The 18,991-nt window shown below is 46.7% G+C and overlaps 1 protein-coding gene across 2 annotated transcripts in view; it reads left to right on the top strand.

Moving 5' to 3' along the window:
- Positions 1–1,921: 1,921 nt before the first annotated feature.
- LOC138504001 (inactive cell surface hyaluronidase CEMIP2-like) overlaps positions 1,922–18,991 on the top strand; it is a 721,493-nt gene continuing 704,423 nt past the window's right edge. For both annotated transcript variants that reach the window (XM_069624166.1, XM_069624167.1), the window contains exon 1: positions 1,922–2,044. The gene's annotated coding sequence lies outside the window, so the exon portion shown is untranslated. The remainder of the gene's footprint in view (positions 2,045–18,991) is intronic.

The following is an 18,991-nucleotide window of genomic DNA, read 5'->3' as shown; positions in this document are numbered from 1 at the left end:
AGCCAGTCAGAGTGTGTCTTTGTCGCTCACAATTTCAATAGGTTGGCATTGTGCTGGCATCATATATTTCTAATTTGGGCATTTTTGCAGAGCTGTATGTGGACGGACCTAAGCTCCGTTTTAATCAGTGTTACTATTATTCACTTCATCGCCCTGAGAATCATGAGGGGCCTAGTCGGCGCAATGATGGTGGCAACCTTGTCAAATTGCCCCATTGCCAAAGAAACATGCTGTTCATGATTATCCATCCGTCATGCAATTATTTGCTGGAGGTTAACATTATATGCCCAAGAAGTCACCCCGTTAGGCATCTGTTGCCACCGCAACCCTTGGCACGCATTCCATTGGCTAGATATTGCCATCCTATATCAGCTACTCTCACCACATATCAGCAGTTTCCCTGAAGCGCTCATGCACTCACACCATTTGGCAGGTTTTGGTATACTTTGTTTCGGTACACAGATCATAACACAACATGACTGCTTCACCTCATAGCCTACTTCTCTGGGCTGCCCCTATAGCGCTCGAAAGTAGTTTCAAGGCACACTTTTCGACCCAACCTTTCTTAATACAGCTAGGAAGGGCCTCCTTTTTCACCACTGCCTAAATATTTTCCTTTATTTCACACCCATCTTCCATTCTTCTGCTGGAGCACGTGGAACAGGGCCTGGGCGCTGTGTTGACCAACTGCAAACACTTTTTGTTGAAAGCAAAATTGTTGGAAAAATAAATTAGGCAGAGGCAATAAGAGGCTTTTTCGGAAGCATCATCTAGGAGATTACCCTTCATTTAGACAAGGAACATACAATGGGATCAGGAAAAAAAATTGCCTTTTGTAATATTGTATACCTTATGCACTTATTAGTTTTAAGTACAAGCCAATAAAACGGTATTTAAATCGCAATGGCTTAATGATTTTGGAAAAGGAAGTAGCCGAGCGACGTGGAAGCGGGGCATATTCTGCTGTTCGCTCTGGGTGCAATATTGTCTAAGAGGGCCCAAGGAATATCTGAGGTTGAGGGCCAAATAATTGGCTTGGGTCTATTTGACCTAATCACATTTGATCGAATTAATTTGATCTTTTTTTTTCGGTCTAAAATGCGGGGGGGGGGGGGACCTCCCGCAACCCCACCCCCCACTACCTAATCTATACCCTTACCCACCCCTATGATTAAATTTGACCGAAAAAAGGTCAAAAAAATTCCATTAAATGTTTTAGGCCAATTATGCTAATACCAAATAATTGCTGGTTTCCAGTACCACTTTAGAAATCATTGATACCATATGCTTATGTCGGATTTATTTCTCCTTTTGTAGAGAACAAAGACTACAACTTCCAGAATGCATTTGTTTGTTAACCAAAAGTCCAGGCCCGGACAATAGTGCCACAGTGGCATGAAGTCCTAGTGTCTAGGTGGACAGTTATCATTTCCACATGGACCCCCGACCTGATCTGAGGGTTCACCCCCATGCACGGGAGAATGGGGAACAGCGGCACAGATGCCAGCCTTCCTCGGAGCCCATATAGATCATACATGGCAACGTTATCCATTCCATTCCGGACACACTTTTCTACTCCTGGTTTTACCTTTGTTGTATTCTGGGACTTGTAGTCCTGGATTTATAATGATACAATCCTCGACGAAAAGTCCCACAACGCAAGGGGTTGTGTCTCCCAGTGGAATACATGGATGGAGTACCCCGGGTGCAGAGGCATCTCTCCGCACAGGGCATCTCCCTGTGCCCGCCTCATTTCATTTTCCTCCAGATGAAGTCAGAATGCAGCGGTTCACTAACAGACGCCAGGGGGGATTTTCTGGCGGCAAGACTCACGTGTGTTGTACTTTAGTTCCCATGCTTTGCAGGGGGTGGCCGGAGCTTAGAAGGAGGCAGGGGGGCGCATTCCCTGCATGTTACTGGATATCATGTTGTAAGACAGGAGCTGGGGTGGGGGCGGGTCGGGACGGGACGCGGGTTGTCCTTCTTCGTCCTCAAACGAGAGCGCAGACACCGAGGGTCCGTCCGGAGGAGAGCGGCGAGGAGGGTAAGAGAGCCCCCCCCCCCCGCGACACGCACGCTACCCCCCACCACCAGCGAAGCTGCGAGTCCCCACGTTTCTCTTCAGAAGACAGGGGGAGTAGCTTGGACACGGACACCACCCCCCCCCAGGCAGGAGAGCGCTATGGGACAGTAGCAGTGGATGGGTGTGAATAGAGAAGGAAGCGCGCTACACTGTATGCGAGACTAAGGGGGCGCGTCATTTGCTCCACGCCAGGTGTGCGAGCGTGGACAGTCCAATCTTCTTCTACTTTCATCGCGCTGCTTGCTGGTACCTGTAGTCTTGCATAAAATAAGTCTCGACTGTAATGTAAAGCGTATGTCTAATTACGGAAAAGGGTGGGCGAGCTGGGCTTTTTCTGCAACGTATTAACCTGGCTGATGCTGCAGCCCTGTCCAAAGCTCCCGGTCGGTCCGACTCTCCTCCTAGACCTCTCACTCAGGTCCCGCCCACTCGCCTCCCAAGACCCCCCCTCCAGACCCCATGCTTGTGGCAGAGGAAGGGGTGGAGAGGGGGCGGACAGAGGGGACGAGCCTGAGGGCAGACTCCTAAGAAGAAGGGAGGAGGGGAAAGGATCGAGAAAGCTGTAAAAGGAAAATATGGGAAAGAGAAGGAGAGTCCGGGTAGAGGAGTGCGAGCTAGAGGGGAGAAAAGAGATTGCGAGGAGTCCGAGAGGAGTGAACGAGCCATCGGGGCACCGGGAGACACATAGGGACCGATGTACGAGAAGGGAAAGAAATGTAGAGGTAGAGCGTGGAAAGAGAAGGCGGACTAGTGGGGCGAAAGGAACAGGTACATGGAGAGACAGGAGAAGCAGGGAACGTGCCAATGTGCGGAGGTGAACAGTGTGGGAGGGTGTGCGAGAGAGACCCGTTCAGGCTTAGAGACCGAAAAGAGATGGAGGAAGAGGGGCCGAGTAAGATTGTCTGAGGATTCACTGGCCCCATGGCTGGCAATGGCTCAGTCTAGGGAACAGAAAGGACGGAACCAGTCGGGTGTTGCTTAACTTTTATTATAGTAATCCATGTAGGTTTGTGGTGATTTTAAATCGGTTTTATTTGTCCTTATGGTTTCTGGATGGAGATTTTGGTGATATTAACAGGATTTTAACCATACGTAGACTTTTTTTTAAACCATTAGCCGGGGAGTTGACTGGAACTTGAGCTATGAGCAACTTATCAGCCAATTACATTGCAAGGCAAGCAGATGGGGTAACATCAAAAACCAGGAACTGACCCTGACTAAAAAAATCCACTCGGGGCTAGGGTGGCCAACTTACTGAGATCATTTTACAGGACAATTAACCACAAGGTGACGATGACATCCCAGCACTATTCACCTTTGGCCAGGGCCTGTCTGGCGTATAAGATTTGTACAGGCACCAATTAACAAGTGGCAAAGGACAATGCATTCCTTTTAATTTATTTGTAGGCCTTATTTCGACCCCAATGGATCATAAAAGTCACATACAAAAATTACAGCATCATTGACATAACAGAGATATAATTTTGTTTCTATACAAAAGGAACAGTACAATTTAAAATATATATATATATATACATATCTATCTTTGGGACACTGATTTCCATCAGGCAAAGTGAGTGGCACTCTTCACAGTTGTTTTGGTCAATAAAACATCTGGATCCCAAAATGTCAATTGGTAGAAAAAAGTTTTCTTTATTTGGATCCTTACAACTCAGCAAGCAAAATTTAAAAGTTAAAATTACGGGCCATCAAAATATGGCACTCCCATAGTGCAACAAAGTGTGCGTTTTCAGGCGTTAATGCGTTTCGCCTCAAATCTCGTCGTTTCTTCACAGTACACAGTATATATATATATCCCTATTTAGGGGCAGGTACCAATGGATCTCTCACTGGTAAAGCTAAAAATGCAGATCTCTTTTTCTAAGCCTGCAACAAAAAAGGTCCCAGTACAATAATGTGATGGGCCACTTTAACCGTTCTCGCATCCAATTGTTTAAAACGGGATATCAACCAGTTTCACCCCTATGTTGGCATAGGCTGGACAGGATAAAGTGCACAGTGCTCTCTTCTTCCTTTTATGGCTGACAAATGCTCAAGGATGAGTTTTTTGGATAACATGTGATGCAAATTGCATTTTAAAGAATATTTATTCAGTAACAATGGGCAAAACTACCAGCCGCATGGTGAAGTAACTCATCAAACTGCCCCACATTGGGCAAAAAGGTGGCCCACTTTGACAAAAAAAGCCCAAACCAGCATTTTGGGTCCCGGCATTGCCCTATTGGCCAGACTGAGCCTGCCTTTGGCCCACCCCAATTGTTATTTAAATAATTGGCGAGTAGCTGTTAAGGATCCAACTCCCCGCTTAATTGCAATGCTAATGGTTTGTTCTTGGGGAGGTGATGGTCAGGTTTTTAAACTGTAAAGTGACCATCGCAACCTCAGGCAGAGGCGCTCCTAAGGGAGGTTTTAGGGGGCTTTAGCCCCAGGTTTTTTGGTTACAGCCCTGTATAAAATCTCAGGGTCTTCAACCAAAAGACTAGCTAGCCCCAAGTCTCGACAATCCTGACATTAGTGTAGCCCCAGATCTTCTGCAGACCTAGCAACACCCTGGACCCCAGGAACAAAGCATTAACATTTCAATAAAGGCTGGTATCAGAACATTAACAGCACGACTGGAAGAGCGGCGGCAGCAGCTCGGTCTGCAGGCACAAACCGGAGGCCTGGTTCGAAACGGCTAAATAAAAAGAGGCAGGACTTTTACGCGCCTAGCACGGGACAGAGGGCCTTGTTACAAGTATGGTGAAGCAGGAAAATATTGGTGGTAATGGTGTTACTGGCAATGTTACTGCTCCACCATACTACGAGCGTGGCCCTGGAGTGGAGGGGTAAACCCTCCAACTCTCTGCTGAAAAATCACCAAATTACCACCGCAGAATTACTGCCGTAGTATTTCTGCCAAATAACTCCCATTGAGTATGATGCACTAAAAAAAAGGGGTGGGATTTATACCTCCACCGCCACTTTAATCTGGCGGTATTACTGCCAGACCAAATGGCCGTAACAGTAATTCCGTTTGGTGGTATCTGGGCAGATTACCGCCCAGATAACACCAAACTTGTAATAGGACCCAGAGAGCTTCAAAGGGGCCAGGCCTGCAAAACACAGGACAGTTGGCCTCCCTGCTCAGGAATGAGTGATAATCGTGACTCCGACATATCTTAAAACATTTCCCAGTCCAACAACGTTATGAAGGTTATTCTTAAAACTGTCAATCAACTAACCTGCTTGACAGTGTTTGGGCCCAGATCGGGTACTCCAAAAGAAAATCGAACATATAGACTCTCCAATATGCGACACTCCAAGACCTAGAGCACTTTATTCAAATAGTTTTGTGCTTTGTGTCTTATTTTTATCGCTACAGACGGATTTTGGTCATGCCGTTTAGCTGGTAACCAGGTATCTTTTGATTAAAGCCCTGATGACTTTTTGTTGATCATTGATGTAGAACCATCTTGGAATGTATGAGTTATTAATTTAGGGATTTATTAGCACTATCAACATATGACTTGGAGAAATTATGAATGATTGTTGTTTTGATATATGTTGTGATATATAAGTGTGTAAAGTTTAATTTTAAACTGTTATCACAATTTAAAAATTTAAAAAAAATTGTTCTATAGGAATTCTGACAAGCCTTCAGGCATTGTCCGGGCTTGAAGAGTGAGACACTTGTGTATAGGCGTGTTTTATAAATGGCATATCATATCATATCATATGAGGGAAACCTGTGAGATATAGGAGGAGAAAAGTGCTGGATATGGACAGTGGTGAAGGAGAGATGGAGGAGAGCTGCAGGAGAGCTAACGGGGCGCTGAGTGCGGGACAGAGATAAGAGAAGGGCAGATTGGGGTGAGGGGCAAAATGCACCGGCACACTTGCCAACATTATCCCTTCCATTTGGAACACACTAATTCAGTCCTGGGTTTCTACTTGTGAAATCCAGAAATCTCAGAATGCAAAGTTAAAACCAGGACTGGAGTAGGGTCCCCCGAATGGATAATGTTGGCATGCAGGGCCTTCCAGCAGCAGATCAGGTTCAAGATTGTAGTATAAGTGAGCAGTGCCACTGTGAAAGAAGAGACCAACTGGAGTCAAGCCAACCATCCTCTTATCCTCTGTTACCTTCAGAGAGTAAATCAGTCACACTGCCACCCAGTGGTATTTAAAAGAATTGCATGAAATTGTCTACTTGTACAGGCTACGTTATCTTGACAGGAATTGCACGTTGGTGCAAAACTTAAGATGAAATGGGAGTATGTGGGGTGTGAAATCTGCAAACTGTGCAACCAGAATACCTGGCTTCCACACATGACCAATCTATGCGAAAACTCTACTTAAATAGTTCATATTTCCTTTGACCAACATATTTGGTATCACTTAGAAGTGATACTGTTACCTGTGCACTACACAAAAAGCCACACTTATCCATGTTGTATTAAAATACAGCTTGTGCTACCAAAATAACACAAATATTGCTGCAAGGAGCTGGCGAATCCTGCTGCAGTCTCTAGCTCTCCTGTCCCCTCCCAGGCGCTCTGCATGGCCCTGGCTTCTCATTTCATTTCTAAAACTCAGGACATCCTGTCCTCTCTCTCTTCCTCTCCCCCTCCTCCCTCTGCTTCGTGCCCTTCCTCTGGCCACCTCTCCTCCCTCCTTCTCTGCCTTTTCCCTGTTCTCGTCAGGCAAGGTTTCTAGACAAGTCTGATCTATGAAAGAGGTATTCTTCCTTTCCTCTCTTCCCCCAGCAACTTGCTGTCTCCAGAGCTCTGGTTCTCTTTAGGCTGGAGTACTGAAACAGTCTTTCTAAATCTGTCTGCCTCTACCCTCCACCCTCTGCAACTCATCCAAAACAGGACTACAAGACTTGTCCTTGGCCTCAAGCCCAGGGATCGTATCTCTCGGGACTGAAATCTCTGCACTGACTCCCAGCAGCAGCGAGGATTAAGTTCAAAACCCTCTGCATTGTCCACAAGGCCTTCTGGGGCCTGGGACCTCAATACCTTCAAAACTCTCTCTTCCTGAATATCTTTCTTCTCGAGCTCTTTGCTCAACCGCCTCCAACTCCCTCGGAGTTAGTCGCTTCTCCAAGCAACGAGTTGGTGGTAGATCTCTTTCTTCTTCTGGGGCCTCCCTCTGCAACAGCCTCCCTGCCTCTCTGAAACTTGAGGAGAACCATCTCCGGTTCCGCAAGCACCTCAAGACCTTCCTCTTTGCTTCTGCTTTCTCTCCTGCTGAACTCCTGGCTGAAATTGTAACTGCACTGGTTACCTGACTACCATCTGATCTAGGGCCCAGGTCCCTTCTCACCAGTTGCACACCACCACTGCCCCCCTGGCAACCCTTGTACTTGGGGACTGTTCTGTATCCCTACAGCCCCTACCAGCATTTGACACCTGATGTCTGCACATGCCACCAGCCGGCCGCACTTTTATTTATTATTTATTGTCTTTATTTTACTGTTCTCCTATGTACTGCACTCCCCCCTCCCCTGCTCTTGCACAATCTCAATGTCACCTGGCCTAGTAGGATCGTTGTCTCTGTCTTCCCTTATTTCCCCCTACCTTGCCTCGTTGCGCCTTGTGCATAGGCTCGTTATAAATGCCATATCATATCATGTCAATTATATTGTGGGCTCCACAGGCTGAAGAATCCCTTAACTTGCTCCTTGCTCTGTCACTTATGAGCCATGTCTCTCCCTTAACGGAAACATGAAATGAATGATGTACTGTACTGCTTGGTGGGCGAGAGGTTTGTTCTGGGGCATTTTCCTTTGCTGTATAAGGAGCCTGCCAGCGCAATTACTTTTATTCTACTACTCCTGGGCTATATATGTAGGGGCCATGGCTTCTTCATGTATTCCCCCGATTGTGAACGAGGCAGTGGGAGGTCATGCTGGTCTTGTCAGTGAGATGCCCTTCTAGATATGAAGCCTTCATCTGCCACACAGCCCTTTAGGTTGTATCCTCAGTCTCCTATCATCGAGGGCATGCAGGTGCTGCCACTTTTGCCTGCTAAAAGATTGTGGCTAGCTACCCTAGGGTTTAAGCCTGATAGAAGCTGTGCACAATATCCAGCTCCATGTCTGTGTTATTTTACAAAATGTATTATGCGCAGCCATGGACCCTGGGGCTTGAGGGCGCAACAAGACAAGAACAACGATTAACATTTATGAGCCGGTGTCATAATCCAGTTTGCAGATTCCTGGAAGGAACAGGGGTTTACTTGCCTAATTAAACAAATAGGTCTCCAGTTTCTTTTTAAACATTTCTAGAGATTCGATCCCTCTCAGCTCTGGAGGGATAGAATTCCAAACCTTAGGTGCAAATGCAAAGAAGGCTTTATTAGTAACTTTCACTGTCCTGCATTTAGGGATAGACAGGAGATGCTGATTATTCGATCTCAATGTTCTGCCACACGTTCTTGTAGTCAGAAGATGCTGTAAATAACTGGGAATGTTTCCCTGTCTGCACTTCTGTACAATAAGAGTTTGAAAAATAATTCTGGACTCGACTCATATAGGTAGGTATGTGTGAGTGTCTGTGTGGATTGGTGGGAGAGCCCTATTTCAGATTACCTTCCGGTGCCCGCTGAGCTGACCGTATCTATTCTAGAGGTTTGGAGCATTTGTCCTTCGAGAGAGATTCTCAGTCTAGCGCATAGTTTGTTCCGTTTATCAGGCTTGAGGTTGTTTTTCCCTGCTTGGTAGTGAAATCAGTGTTGAGTTGCCCTATTCCTAATCTTTATTGGGTTAAGCGAAGTGCAGGTCTATGGTCGTCCCTGTGTCACGAGCCTGCCATTGGTTATTGGAAGAAACCTTCTCGTTGCACAGTTACATCCAGTTCTGTTCTATCAGACTTATAAGTACTAGCTAATTCGATGACTGGTGTTCAGTGGACGCAGGGACCAGCAACAGCCACTATGGTCATCCCTGTGTCTTGTTGGGTCGGCAGGTTGCTTATAGGCTGACACCTTCTCAGTGTGCATTTACTTAAGTTCTGTTCTATCGTTCATACAAGTACATCCTAGGTATGAAGACAGGTACTCGGTGAGCCCGAAGGTCAAACAACAAATCGGGCTGTGATGTAAGGGGTGTGTCTGAACTGGCAGTGTTATATGCAGTTGGGGTTAGAGTGTTCCTGATCTGAGTACTGATGACAGGCGGCAGCACGTCGATGTCACTTGCAGGAACTTGCCTTGCGAGATTCTTCGCCTGATTCAGCGTGTATTCCCTTGAGGTGGAACATAATCAGTCTATTGCTGAAGCTTGGTTATAAGTGCCAGTTGGCCTATTTTCCGGGTCCCGAGTAATTGTTTAGAGGGTGGATGGGTATTCCTGTCGTAGTTTATGGTTTGAATTGCTGAATTATATTGTATCCTTGTCCCTTCCGAGAGCTAAGAGTGCTAGGGAGCTCACCGGATTGGAGAGCGTAGTGCATATCTGCAAGAGAAAAAAGAGCAAGTCAAAACCAAGAATGTTTGATACTGCGCCCCGGGTGAAGGAGTTCATGGCAGCAACTTCCCAGGAAGATCAGGGTAGCATGCCTTTACCAGAGACCACATTAGCTAATATTCACAGTTCTATGTAAATGTGACACATCGCCAATCTTCCTAATATGTCAGTTGTAACACATTTACTGCCCCCAAAATACATTTGGGCGCAACACATTTTATTTCCTGCAAAATATATCTAAATCCTGCATGAAGTCGGCCCTCCAGTATAAAAGATGGTGCAATGCATTTCCTTCCACAATTCAGTATAATGGCTTACCATGCGGCGTTTCTCAATGGCTGACTATGGAGGGTAGCACAATTCAACTCAGAGGCCAACTGTGTCAGAACCACTTACAGGGTAGTAGTAGTATAAGACTAGCTGGGTTTCTGGGGCACAGTAATGGTTGTGCTTCCCACCCATATGGCCTTACGATGGCTAGTTTGAGGGCATGGCAATGCTTAACACAAATTGGCCATGGTGCAGAACATAATGACTAACTATGGGGCGCAGCACAGTTACATCTCAGAGTGCAGCAGGGCATATAACAAAGCTATACCAACAGTACAGGTGTGAAGTATGGCTACTGTATGTAATTTAGGCTTCATCTAGAGTATAGCTATTTGACACACTTAGTGCCACACTGGCTACCACACACAATTAGGCTTGATAACTGGTAATAAGAGCTGTGGGGGTTTTCTGGAGTAAAGTAATGGTAATTGCTGTACTCCTCACCCACACCACAATTACCTTATCTGTCGCTGTAGGTTGTCTGCATCAGGTGCCCCTAGCAAACACAGAGCGGAGCTGCTTTTTCGTGAGCTGCCCTTTGCCTCTGGCCCTTAGCTGGGGGCTGCTTGGGCAAGGCTGCCCTGAGAGGGCTGGTGAAGGAGGGTGTTTCCTGGTCCTGCGACCAAGGACACAAGACAATAGACCAGCGTGAAAGCAGACTGGGGCCTATGGATTACTAACTGCAAGCCAGGGAAACTGACAATAGACAGGCACCCCAGCAGAAAAAAAAACGATTTGTAAAATCCACTTGAAACACAAATAAATCCCCCCAAAAGACTACAAACAGGCTGGAAACTTCTTATCAGGGGTTTGCTGTACAGGATGCCTATGATACTATTCGTTCTTGCCAGTTACTATTCATACATAGCATCAGGGCAATGAATATTCAAAAAGCTACATTGTTTTTCACACAACCTGCATGCAAGTTCAGCACTCCATTAGGTATAGACCTTAAATGCTAGTTTAATTCTTTGCTATACAAAAAATGCAAAACACTTGCACAATCCTACCTAACATTAAGGGATGTTTCAAACCATCTAGTTTGCACTGCAAAATAACTGTACGAGTGTTCGTGACATGTTCTTAACCTATCCAGAATATCATGGCTTTAATAATGTTTTGCTTGTAGGGTGTTGTGGTTATGCAATTATCCCCTAGAGATTCCCCTCCATTTTTACACCTCTTTCAACTAGTATTGTAGGCCAGCAGAGCATCTGCAGGTGGTGGTCACCACAGGAGAAAATTCCTTCACTGGTGGGTGAAGGACAAATCAGCAACTTTTTTAAACCAAGTCTGATGTTTGGGAAGAACGGTACTGTGTACAATACAAAGACAAGCTTGTACCTTGAAAGCATGGAGTTGAAAATCTTGTATTTAAAGGCCAGATTAATGGTGTGCTACTGGCAGCCATCACAGGCTCCTGGAGCACACGTGATACTTATAAGACCTAAGAAACCTTCATTTGTTGTCTGCGTGTACCGGTGAGGCTTTGGATATCTTTTGGAGAACTGAATGCGATGCAGAACTCTGGGCTGACTCTGAAGAAAACGTGGCACCTAAGAAGGAAATGCCATAACCAACCCAATTGTTTAATAACTGTTTTAAAGTGTGCGTTTTAGTGTTACTGCACGTTTTGGTTCCCTACTATGATTACAGTGGATTTCTAGAGTGCCAGAAGAGCCTCAAAGGTGTCCACGTCAAGTTCCAGCCATTTGGGCATGTGTAGAGTTCCATTCAGGATGGTGAAGATAAAGCTACTATCAATCTTCTTGCTTAATATATGGTTTATATATGTCAGGTTGGTTTGTTTTGTTGTGATTTGTGTACTTTTAAGTCCTTTTTATGAAATGGAGCATTGTCTTAGCTCCTTAAAACCACACATTAACATATTTGGATGTGGCCAAGAGTCTAAAGTTCAGGGTAGGCTCATATCCCATCTTAAAGAAAGTGTGTGATATTGGACAAATCATTTAATTTTTCAGTGCTGTATCTTCCAAAATTGTGATCCAAGGCATATGTTTCCTGCTATGGGGGCAGGAAGGCAGGACATAAGATGTAGGTTTGTGTTGAAGAGGCAGGGTGGAGGATTCCAGGCCTTGGTTATCTGTTGTGGTGGGCAGGATGGCGGGTATGGGTTTTGTGTTTGATGGCAGGCAGATGGCAAGGTATGCATCTTTTGTGTGCTCAGCTCTTGATTGACTTCTAGAGCCATGACTCGGCTCTGGCTCAACTCTACCCATGAATTCTTTGACTCCCCACATCTAGCTTGTAGACCTGCCCTACCTGGCAGTGGAAAGTACATCGGGGCAGGGCCTATTATCTTGTGGAGGAGCTGCAAATTTGAGAGGTGGTTCACTTGGAGATCTCCAGGTTTCTTGAGGCCACAGCTGGTGATCAAGCTCCTTCCAGGCGTGACTGAGGAGCAATCTATGGTCCAGCCTAGGATCCTTCCCCCCCTCCCCCCAAAATGCTCACATTTTAGGAAACTACTAAAGGCCTTGTGCCTCTCCGCTTTTAGGATCATTTAACGGATGTGGGGTCCGTCTGGGATTGCAATGATGTACTAATGTTGGGTCATGTTTTATGCCTCATTTATTGACTGCTTTGTATTACGTCCCATCTGGTAAAGAACTTTGGTGCTTTGTGCAAACCATGGAGGAATGGTGGATAAAGAAAAGGGATGGGTAAGGAGCCACCAGGGCAGTCACAGGACTGGAATGTGGGCTGGCGGCATGGGCCCAATTCTTAATTGGATGATTCCCGTGTGCAGAGGACGGGTTGCTTTCTGGGGGAAGGAGGCCACTTCTTGGGAGTCTGCAATGCACAGGGTTTGCTCCACCTGTGCACGGGTTTAGCGCATGTGTGCTGGGATCTGGTTGCCTGGCAAGCTTTGCTGCTTATGATCTGGGGCATGGCGGGGAGGGTCTGGATCATGAATGTAGGAATCTGGCCCATATGTGCATAGATATGCCCTAGGTGTACGGGCATTTGGCCCAGGTGTACATGTTCTAGCATGGTTATGTTAAGATCCTTGTATGCTGCACATGCCACCACAGTATTGGTCTTACCATGGCATGCCTTGTCTGCACAGCTGTGCATTTTACTCCTGCCTGGGAGTTGCGGGGGGGAAAGGGAAATAGTTGGGAGGGCAGGGGAATCAGAAGTAGTGAAGAGATGAACAGAAATGTGGCTAGAGGGAGGGGTCTGTATGGTGGTTGTCACGGGGTGCATGTGCAGTCAATGATAATTGGTTCACACCAACGTTGATGAAGGGAAGAGTGAAAAGAGCTGACCAAGATGGCAAGCCGTTGGTGTGGAGCGAGCATGGTTGTGTGATGTGATGGCCTTGAGATGTGCTGAACTGCACCGTGGAATTGTGGAGGCATCGTCACCAGATCAGGTTATTGAACTTCCTTCCGGATGCATATGGAGGGTAATCTGGGAGTGCAGAGCCATATATGGAGGGTAATCTGGGAGTGCGGAGCCACACATGGAGGGTAATCTGGGAGTGCAGAGCCACATATGGAGGGTAATATGGGAGTGCAGAGCCACATATGGAGGGTAATCTGGGAGTGTGGAGCCACACATGGAGGGTAATCTGGGAGTGCAGAGCCACTGGCGGAAGTATCAGTGCCAAGATTTGGCAGCCTACATGCGAATGCAGGGAACACGAGTGGGATATGGAAAAGTAGGAGGTGGGGAGATTTCAGTCCACTCCGACCCCCTCCTCCCAAACCCCCCCAGGCAGGGCCAAACCTGCTTGCACGCTAGGCGTAGAGGGAAACTAAGTGATCTTTGTTTTGATATGAGTTTCCTGTATTTACTTATTTATTTTGCGTTTATAGGAGCGCCCAAAACCCTAGGGCGTTTAGGCGCTAGTTACAGGCGGGCAGCGCCACTTTGTGTATAATGTAGTAATAATGTTTAGAATACAAACATACATGCAAGCCCGACCCTTCTATCTAAGCTGTGCTAACACACTCTCTGTGGGAACAAGATCTTGCCAAGCAGCATGGATTCTATCCCCTGGCCCGTGCACTGGCACTGGAGGAGTCCAGCATTAAGGTCAGTATTAATCACTAATCAGTCGGATCCCTGTCCGAGGCTTGGTAATAGTCATGATACACTATGTGACAATACCGTACAGGATCAGCACTGCAGTGGTCTGAGTGCCAAGACCCTGCCTCTTTAAGTCTGCAGATGAAAGGGAGTCGAGAGAAGATACAAGGATGGAAAAGAGGGTGCAGATGCCAGAGTCCTGGGAAGGGAGGATGTAGAAAGGGGGGAGGGGTAGGAGTGTTTTGTGCTGGCTTGCTTGCATGAAGAGCCGACGTGGACCCCATGCTCACTGCTCTTAGAGAGGCACAGCTCCACCTCACTGACGAGGCCCAACCAGTCCGAAACACGTGTCTGGGGTTGCTGTTGGTACTCTTGTTCAGAAGGTGCAGGACTGCCCTTGGGCAGGACAAAGACTGATATGAAGTGGGCTTTTCTCTTCTGTGAAAGGATGGGGAGCTAAAGACTCTGGTTAAGACCCTAGCCCGGAATATAGGTCGGTAAAGAGCCACTGCCAGGACCCCCCTTGTTTGTGGATCTATTAAGGGGGACCACAGGATTGCAGATAGCAAGGGATATTCTGACATGTATAATGGGTAGTTAGTTATGCTTAGTGTTTCGCTGTGGCTTGGCTAGACATGTGCTCCAGCAATCTAATTAAATGATGGTAGATTGCCTTTACGTTTTCCCCCCACAGGGGACACTCCTGTATAGTAATACTGTGACTGCCCCGTGTGACCCACTCAGGAATAGACTGTGTGAAAAGTGAATGTCAATGGAAAACAAAAGGCAGGGGTGAGCTGCCATGCACCAACTGAACAATTCAAGCGTACCTTGCTGCCTGGCATCTAAACTGTGACGCTGTCGTGATCAGGAGGCACCATTTCCTGCCCTGGCAACTTGCTTCATGCTGCTGCAGCAGCAAGATCCATGCCGGAGTTCAATGCCATGTTAAAGTGACCCTCCTAAAAGGGAAGTAGGTGCGTGCATACGCGCAGGTCTGCAGCCAAGGGAGTTTAAAGCATTGTATTATGTCTGATTAGTAGGTGCAACCTTTCCACTACATAATACAGATGTGTCATGCTGTGGTCAGTGGGAAACAATGCAAGAACACCATGCTGCGATAATGTTCGCACGTGCGGGCTTACCTGTGGCGAGCAAGCCCAAGGTCCCCTCGCTATCCCTCCAGTCGTGCAGGGGAAAGGGTCAGGCTGTGATGCCTCTGCAAAGCACAAGCTCCTCAGCCTGTCCTTCGGTGAAAGTGTGGGCAGACTGGGTCCCTTTGACCAGATCTGGGGTGCAGGCACAGACCCAGGGTGTGTGTGTGTGTGTGTGTGTGTGTGGGTGTGTGTTTTGTTAGTACCCGATTGTTCAGAGGCAAGTGACGAGGGCATGTGCTTGTAAATCCAGTCACAGGGGACCATAGACCAGAACTGCAGACAGAAGCTACATTTTAACATGTTATTTATCAGGTACTGTAGATGGCCCATCTATTGTCTGATATAATGCCCCCCCTTTTATTTAGCGGGGTGATCGTTTAGCGGCCCAGGAGTAAGCCTCCCCCAGTTTACAACACAGTGGTGCAGAATTAGTGACATCACAGCAAGTCAAGGGGAAGTAGATTAATGCAAAGTGTTTGATTTCATTATCTTCACAAAGCAACGAAGTAGACCTTCTGTCTAGTGCAGCACCAGCGAGCATGGTGAACCATACCAGCCAGAGAACTGAAGCAACCGAAAGCACGTCCTGCCATGAGTGTGTCTCTGTGGAAGGCTTTACCTTTGTTCAGCTTGCTCTGATGATGGAATAATTATTTTAAGTAGATGGATTTTATTTATTTGCTCCAGAAAGGCGCAAAGCATGTCAGCACGACTAACACCTTTGGCCATTCGAGCAACAATTAAAAACATGCCGTGCCACATGGCACTGTGACTCTATAGGAATTGCACCCTTCCTTGCACTTGAAGGGGTTTTCTGTAAATTTGGCTCATTCCAAAACTTCAAAATGTATATATATAAATGACATTAACTAACAGTGCAGGCCAGCTTTAAGCACCACACTTATTGCAATGTATCTACTCCATTTCTGTGGTCTAATTGAAGATCCCCCCCCCCCCAGCAGGTTGCCAGGTCACACAGCTGCTACAACCACCACATCAGAATCAGTTCAGATCAGTAACTGGGCTGGGATCCAAAACTCTACTGGGTCACCTCAAGAATCTTCTATGCCATCATTGCCCTGCAAAACACTTTTTAATGGTGCCTGTATGTGCCCAGCAGTATATGCCAGTTGTGATGAATCTGATGATGTCATCACTCCTTTCCCAGAGGTAACCTCTCCTCATGTGACCAAGGGACAGCAGCCGATACCTGATCCTGACCCTGGAGATGGCAATACGAGGGAAGATCACATAAGGGGAGGTGACCCTCGGGAGGGGGGCAGACATCAGTTGAGACATGGTATTCCCCTTTCCCTTTTAGGGATGTCCTGTCTGATCCTCATGCCTTGATGGCCTACTGTAATAATTCCCCTCAACAACCCGCAAGACTTGCTGGTGGCATCTTTCAAAATCCTGCAGTCAAAAGAATGACAAGAACGGATTTTCAAAACCATGTATATGAAGCCTTTGAAAATACTGGGATGAAGCAGAGGAATGGAATAATCAGGATCAATAGAGCATGGAAGACAACACTGTGCTCTAGTTGTTGGAAGGAAGCATCCATTGCCAAAAAAAAAACTGACATCTGAAGGAAGGGAAAGAGAAGCTGACAGGAGCAGGTGGCTCCCGTCAGGTGGAGAGAAGGTCTGGGGAGAGCTCTGCTACAGGTGAGACTGGTGGAGAATGGGGAGCCAGAGAAGTGCTGCCAGAACGGGAACCGTTGTTCCCTGTATGTCGGAGAATCAGAGGTCTGGCAACACGGGGCCAGAGATAGCGCAAGGCTGTCGGAGGACACCAACCTGACAAGCAGCTAAGCAGGAGCGAGACGCTCCACCGCGAAGAATGCCAAAGCGACCCCAGCAAACTGGTCAGCCCAATGGGAGGCAGTGGGATTCCTGGGCACTTAAAGGCGTATACCACGCAGCCTGGGAAACCATAAAGGAGTGGATTTTAAGAGGAAAGTACACCACAAACTAATCAAAGGTTGTGGACCCAACACTGGAGCTTTTGAGTCTAGGACCCACACTTAAAGTGACCTGCATTATAAAGTGAACTGCATAAGAAAGTCCTGGCAGGAGAGTATACCAGACAACGTCAGGTGTGTAACGTGAACTGCATTGTAAAGTGAATTGCATAAGAAAGTCCTGGCAGGCAAGTCTATCAGGTTAAGCCAAGTATGTGACAAGAACAGCATATCATAGAAGGAGAATCCTAAGGAAGACCCATACCCTTAGGACGTTTTTAACAGCATTGATTGTGGAAAAGAACCTGGCATGAGAGAGTACCAGGTATCTTGCAAATCTGGGACCCACACTTAAGTTGTGTTGTTTTTGATTGGAGAATCCCAAAGAAGATCCATGCCTTTTAGGATTTGAGTAATACTGAATGTCGTAAAAACCCTGGGGAAGGGAGTCATTTCTCCTGGAGTGAATTGTGACGCCAAGAAGAGGAAGTTATCCTTTTGGGCTACTAAGAAGTTGTTTCTTTGAACTTTTATTTTGCTGTGAAGAAACCTGGGGAAGGAAGTCATTCCCTGGAACTGTGTACATTATCTACTTTGGTTGGAGTTATAACTTTTTGTTGAACTTTAACATTTTGTGCACCTTCAAGATCAAAGACATATCCTTCACCCCTTTGAATTAGTTTGTAGAATGCGAGGGCTAGAATAGGAGTTTGGACACACAGCATTTTTGCTTTGGACATCTTGACACAGGACAGACCCTACGTTTTGGTTGAGGTAGGGAAATAACTCCTAGATTAGGGACAGTGTGGCTTTTTCCAACCCTTTTATGATTTAAATAAAGGTTTATACCACCAGTATGAGTCCTCTGTTTCCATGTCTCATTCCTGGCTCCTCACACAGTATTGGCATGTGGCACTCTTTCTTGGACTGTACCCCAAGTTGCCACTATTCCTCCTCATATTCGGGCCTGCCAAACAATACATCTCCTCAGTCCTGTCTCTTGAAAATACCCCAGGCCACAAACCTGGCATCCCAAAAGGCCTTCAACAAAGGGATGCATGTGAGTTTTCTCTAAAAGAAAAGGTGCCAGAAGTACCACAGCCCGCCTGCCCAATGGGCCATGCAAAGCTTGGGAAGCAGAATGCCTCCTGCCTCGCATGAACCAATAGAAACACGTGCAGGGGCATAGGAGATATAACCCACAACACCAGCCAGCTGATGAGTGCTCCGCTCAACTGCTCACCGTAGAAAAGGCAATGGCAAGATTTTATTGGGCTAAGCTGCATGGCTCCACCATATTTGGTGTCCGGGCACTGTCCTGTTGCTCGCCATGGACAAATTTGGCCCAGGTTTTTAGAAATGTGGCCTAGGTGTGCAATGAACTGCCGCTGGTTTTAAATTGGTCTCAAGCGCCCTGTATGTTTGTGGTATGGTGTAGGCCAGGTGTGTATATGGGTCTGAACCTGGTCTGGTCTAATTGTAGAGATATGCCTCAGATGTTCATAAATCTGACCTAAATTGTACACGCATGGTCCACAGGAAAACCAAACCTTGTGTATACAGTTCTGGCTTAGGTATGCAGGTATGTCATCTGTGTGTGAAGGATTCTGGCCCATGTGTGAGGGTATCCTGTCTGAATGTGCAGTGTTTGGTTGAGTTGAGCAGTTTTTGCTCCGGTGTGTAGGGATCCGGCACATGTTTGATACTCTGGCACACATAGGCAGGGATCTGGCCAGAGTACACAGTAATCCAGCTTAATTGCATACATTTCTGGTCCCATATGGCATACAGTTTTCAGATCTGGTCCATCTGTGTAAGGATTTTGTGCATGCACAGAGGGATCTCCTTCACATGTGCAGAGTTTGGGTTTAGGTGTACGTGTATCTGGCCCATCCGCGCAGAGGTCTGGTTCAGGTGTGTAGGAT

This window comes from Ambystoma mexicanum, chromosome 11, assembly GCF_040938575.1.
Source record: "Ambystoma mexicanum isolate Mex_15411 chromosome 11, UKY_AmexF1_1, whole genome shotgun sequence".
NCBI lineage: Eukaryota > Metazoa > Chordata > Amphibia > Caudata > Ambystomatidae > Ambystoma > Ambystoma mexicanum.
Note: the sequence above shows the minus strand (reverse complement) of the source record. Positions and strands in the feature narration are given on the sequence as shown.